A 5,875-nucleotide genomic window follows, 5' to 3' on the forward strand; every position below is an offset into this window, starting at 1 on the left:
TCTTCTGGACACGCTCGAGCTTATCAACATCCTTCCTAAAATGTGGTGCCCAAAACTGGACACAGGACTCCAGGTGAGGCCTGACCATAGCAGAATAGAGCGGAACAACCACCTCCCGTCAAGTGTCAAGTGCTCTTCGGCATCCAACAAACCTCAGGTGGGCAGAGGAAACTGGAGGCGCTTTTTTCCAGAAGAAAATGCCATCACATCTCTGAAGCAATGCGGATCACTCACAGCTATGCCTGATGTAAATGCAGAAGTTGTTTCCCTGAAAATTCTGAATACCGCAAGTGGGGTGGAACCCATGAAAGAAATGCAATTCGCTGTTCCAGTATAATGGCTGGTTTCTATTTGCATTCGTCCTGTAATGTTCATCAGAGGCTTTCTTCTGCAAAACCTGAAGTAGGTATATATTCTTTGTTAGTTGAGTCATATAACCTAATCAATGAGAACCAGAATGGTGAAGTGGTTAAAAAGTCTGACTGGGCACTCAGGCAGAACTAGGTGTAAATCCCCACTTGCGCCACGGAAGCTCACTGGGTGACCCTGGGTCAGTCACACACTTTCAGCCTGACCCTCCTCACAGGGTTGCTGTGAGGATAAACTGGAGGAAAGGAGAATGATGTAATCTGCTTTGAGTCCGTCTGTCCCGCCGCCACCCCGGGGGGGGGAGAGAATGCAGTGTATGCATGAGTGCAGTAGGTTCAGTACGGCAAACAGGCACCTCCATCCAGATTTCTCCTGATCATGCAGTCTCTGCAGTGCCAGCAGTTTTGACTTTGCTCAGGGGGCCCACGCTGGGGACAGGCCCAGGCCCAGATGACAGTCGATGCAGAACAGTGAGAAGCCACATGTCAAGTGGAGAACAGCAGGAAACCCTGTGCCTGAAATCACAGCACCCATCCTCTCTCAAGTGAACAAAAGCTCTGTGCCCAGGAAAGCTGGACTCTACAACCCATAGTGCGGTGTGGTAGATGCAGAGACATTAGCCTCCCTTGCAGTCTGCATTCTGCTCCTGCTGGTGATAAAGAAAGCACAGACCACTGGAAATGCTGCTCAGAGTCCTTTTGCCCAGTAGCTGACCACTCCATCTGAAACTTATCTTTGCTTCTGAACAAATGCCACATTCTACATCCAGGACCTAAATCTTTTACTCACGCAAGGCAGCTGTGGGATCTCACAAGTTACTTGCAGTTACTTGCCTGTGGGAAATTATTCTGCAGGTCTATTGCACTCACCTAAGCAACAAGGTACTCTGGTATCTCGACTCGTACCTCTTCAGACAGAAACCGAAAGCTATGCTGAGCAAGCACTGCATTGTCCATATTTTAAAACATATCCAATCCTATAATGCAAAATGGTGGTCAGTCATCTTCAGAGGCACACATTCAAATTCTGGCCTCAAAATTCCAAATTGGATAAGTTTTTACTATGTAAGTCACAGAAGAAGAAGAGGAGGAGGAGGAGGAGGAGGTTGGATTTATACCCTGCCCTTCACTTGGAGTCTCAGAGCGGCTTACAAACTCCTCTCCCTTCCCCTCCCTACAACAGACACCCTGTGAGGGAGGGGAGCCTGAGAGAGCTCTTGACAGAAACTGCTCTTTCAAGGACAGCTCTTGTCAGAACTACGGCTTGCCCAAGGTCATCCAGCAGCTGCAAGTGGAGGAGTAGGGAATCAAACCCGGTTCTCCCAGATTAGCGTCCACACACTTAACCACGACACCAAACAGCCGACTTATGGTGACCCCAGCAAGGGGCTTTCAAGGCAAGTGGGAAGCAGAGGAGGTCTGCCATTTGCCTTCCTTGCTGGTCTCCCTTCCGAGAACTGACTCTGCTTCGCTTCCAGCAGCTGATGAGTTCCAGGCTCTCCCAGGTCGCCTTCCTTTCCAATTTGATAAGTTAAAAGTCCAATAGTTTGCCTTCCTTGTTGGTCTCCCAGGTCGCCTTCGTTTCCAATTTGATAAGTTAAAAGTCCAATACTCTCCTACAAAAATGTATCGTTAGAATCTATGAGCCGAAGCAAGTAAATCCAGTGTACATCTTTTTCTCTAATACAACTTTGGTGGCACCTCGAAAGTTCTGGCCTGGCACGGGGGTGGACAATGCGCAGCCAGAGACCAGTGGGGCCGTCACCGCTGAGGGAAGCTGGGAGATGCAGGCCGCAAAAGACGACAGACACAGAAGAAAGACACACAAGGGTCTTCCCCCTTCTCCTCCTGGATATTCAGAAGGCCGCCTCTAGATCCCCCGCTGCTACCTGACCTGCTCAGTCAGAAGCGGCTGTTGCCGTGAGTGAGACAAGACTCTTCGGCAAGACTCCCACAACCCAGTTGGACCGAATGCAAGCCTGAAATCCTGCCCATCTGTTTAGACAGCTCCAGGGCTGGCTCTCTAGCCAAGCCACCCCACTGACTGCTTGGGGTGGCAGAATAAAGAAAGCGTCATTGTCCTGCAGGGACCCAGCGGCACAGGAGGCGGCCGGTGGCGTTTCCTAGACCCACAACCCAGCCAGTGGACAAACAAGCCCGGGAGACTGAGGTGACAAAAGCCCCTCCAAAAGGCCCTGGACAGCACCTTTCCTTGTCCTCCACCGCTCCCTCCACCAGCTTCATCTTTTCAACTGCAGCAAGCAAGGGCCCCCCCGTTTCATTCCGACAGCGGGCCCAGGCAGGAGAGGGGGAAAGGGGGACCAAAGAGCACGGCGGGGGGCCCAGGAAGTGCATCCCCCCCAAGGCTGACTCGGCACCTTTACAGGGATCCGCAGGGTCTCCACGCGATGACCTGCGACTGCAGAAGACACCTTTAAAGCCCTATATGGCCAGGGACCAGCATACCTGTGGGACCGCCTTTCCCCATATATACCCGAGAGCACTTCGGTCGGGGTCTCAAAATCGATTGACCCTCCCTGGCCCTAAGAAGGACAGACTGGCTATGACCAGGGCCAGGGCTTTCTCAGTGGCGGCCCCATCCTGGTGGAACAAGCTCCCGGAGGAGATCAGGGCCCTGTGGGACCTTTTGCAGTTCCACAGGCCCTGCAAGATGGAGCTCTTCCCCCCGGCTTTTAGTTAGGGAGCCGCCACTATTCTAGAGCCCTGGCTCTTGGCCCTTAACATCTTGGATCTTAACACCTCACCTGTGCCTCTGGGAGACCCAGAGCAGAACGGCTTCCAGGGAGTACATCGAGTTAAGCCATCTTGAATAATCAATTGCAGCACTTTATGTAGCAGTGATGACAATGGAAGGGTTTTTATATGATTTTATGTCGTTTTTAACTGTATTTATGTATCATGTCTCCTGCCAACCTAGCAGTTCGAAAGCAAGACATTGCAAGTAGATAAATAGGTACCACTTCGGTGGGAAGGTAACAGCGTTCCGTGCGCCTTGGTGTTTAGTGATGCCGGCCACATGACCACGGAAATGTCTTCGGACAGCGCTGGCTCTTCGGCTTGGAAACGGAGATGAGCACCGCACCCCTAGAGACTGGCTTTCGAGCAAGGGAACCTTTACCTTTACCTTTATGTATCATGTATTGATTGTGAGCTGCCCTGAGCCTGCATCTTGGGGAGTGCGGGGTGCAAATCTGAATAATAAAATAAAACAAAAGGGCAGGATTCGTGCACCGGGCAGCCCCCACACTCCTACCTGCAGGAGCGAAGAGGGAACGTCAGTGGACTGGCTCCTCATCAGGGATCACAGGAGGGTGGTTTTTGTCACAACTTTTCGGCCTTAAACAAAAGCGAGGGACTGACTGGCACACGGTAGCTAGCAAAATCAGCCTCTCTTTGTAGGGGTCTGTAGAAACAGCCACTGTGATATTCACGGTTGCCTTTAAAACACTCTGCTTTTCTCCCCAACGAGGGCCTAAAATGTCCTCCCCTTTTACCCTCACTACCACAACAACCTTGCGGGTTAGGTTAGGCTGAGAGAGAGAGAGCAATTGGCCTAAGGCTACCCAGTGAACTTCCACGCCAAACGAGAGATCGGAACCTAGGCCTTGTACATCCCAGTCCAACCCTCTAACCTGGGCTCATCTTGCTGTTTCACAGGCCCACTGGCACCTCCCCTACACTCCCGGGGCCAGCCACAGGGGCCTGCCTGCTCTGCTGTGTGTCCGGTTCAAGCTTAGATGTCCAGTTGCTCATCCAATTATCCACAGCCTAGAAGACAAGAGTAACTCAGCTTCATACACCACTTGCATCCAGAGGTTAAGCACGAATGCTCTCCTCTGGAACGCCACACTCAAAGAGCGCAGGTTGTTCACGCTTGAATGTTCTCCTACAGCAGAGGTCCACCACCTTTTTGAGCCTGCAGACCCCTTTGGGATTCTGACACAGCATGGTGGGCACAATGCAGCCATCAGACGGCAGCGACACAATGGCTGCTGCAGACCCTGACGCGGACGGCCCAGGCAAGCCCGATCTCGTCAGATCTTGGAAGCTAGGCGGGGCCGACCCTGGCCAGTATTTGGAGGGGAGGCCTCCAGGGAAGACCAGGGCTGAGAGGTCAGGGGCAGGCTATCGAGCCACTTCTCTGAACGTCCTCCGTGCCCCAGTAGGAGTCGCCAGAGGTCGCTGTGACTTCCGGCCATGGGCAGCCACACGCCCATGCATACACACACACAATACAAAAATGTCCCCCCCCCAAAAAAAAAATGGCTGCTGCAGGAGGTGGAACCAGCTACAAAATGGCTGCTGCGCTTACCTTCAATCGGCACAGCCAATCAAATCTCCAATGGCCAATCAGAAGCCTTGCTGGTCAAAAGCCACACTGCGCCATGGCCGCTTTCTAAAAACACTTGAAATGCTGTTACCTTCCTACCGAAGTGGTACCTATTTATCTACCTGCAATTTCTTACTTTTGAACTGCTGGGTTGGCAGGAGCTGTGACCAGAGATGGGAGCTCACTCCGTCATGCAGCACTCGGGTCTCAAACTGCTGAACTACCAACCTTCCGGTCTGCAGTTCAGCGTCTTAACCGCTTGAGCCACTGCAGCCCTCGTTTACTTTAGTACTCCTGCCATTCAATGGTCCAATGGTCCAACTGCTTCCCTAGCCAGTTTCCTGATCCTAATGTCAACACTCCTTCCTGTAGTGGGGCTAACACTTGCACTCCCAGCCTCCCTCTCTGTTGCCTACTAGCCTGCTGAGGGCTGGCAGGGGAAAAATGTTTTTAAAAGTGGTGTTGCATGTTTGGCATGATGTCACTTCCACCAAATACCTGGAAATGACCTCACATCTCTGGTGTGACAACAAAGTGACATTCTAGGATCCCCACTGCTTGACAGCTGAGTGCTGACAGCCCTAAAAGCCCAACCTCACAGCAAAGTGGGGGAAAACATTGCTGCCTTACTCTCTCTCATACCAAATAACACCCCTGTAATTACTGGCATATCTTCAGGCCCTCCAGTCCAGCATACAGGATATATTTTGGTACTTGAGAGAATAACCTGTAATTTAGTAGACCCTGTGCTCAAGTCTTGTAGCATCCATGAACAAACCACTTTCTCACAACATCAGCTCCCCATCGCTCCCTTATATATAAAGCCATAGTGGGCCCCAACGTTCCAAAATGCACACCTTTAGTGTTTGGCCGCAAGAACTGTCAGTCAGAAGATGCTGGCTGGGTTGACTGGCTGCTTTGTGCAGTCCCGCCCGGCGTTTCAAGGTCTTTTGCATATGGAAGCTGATTGGACTTCACTCCATTCCACACCTCAAACTCCCCCCCCCACAAGGCAGTTGGAATTGCCAGTTGCATATGGAACCTACTGTATTCTGAGGTAAAATATGTCCTCACTCACAACACATCACTTCCCCTTCAAAAGAAACAAACCCAATAACACAATCATGCCACATCACAAAGAAGACAGATCACACCA

Source organism: Gekko japonicus, unplaced genomic scaffold, assembly GCF_001447785.1.
Source record: "Gekko japonicus isolate JY-2015 unplaced genomic scaffold, Gekko_japonicus_V1.1 scaffold1520, whole genome shotgun sequence".
In the NCBI taxonomy this organism is placed as follows: domain Eukaryota; kingdom Metazoa; phylum Chordata; class Lepidosauria; order Squamata; family Gekkonidae; genus Gekko; species Gekko japonicus.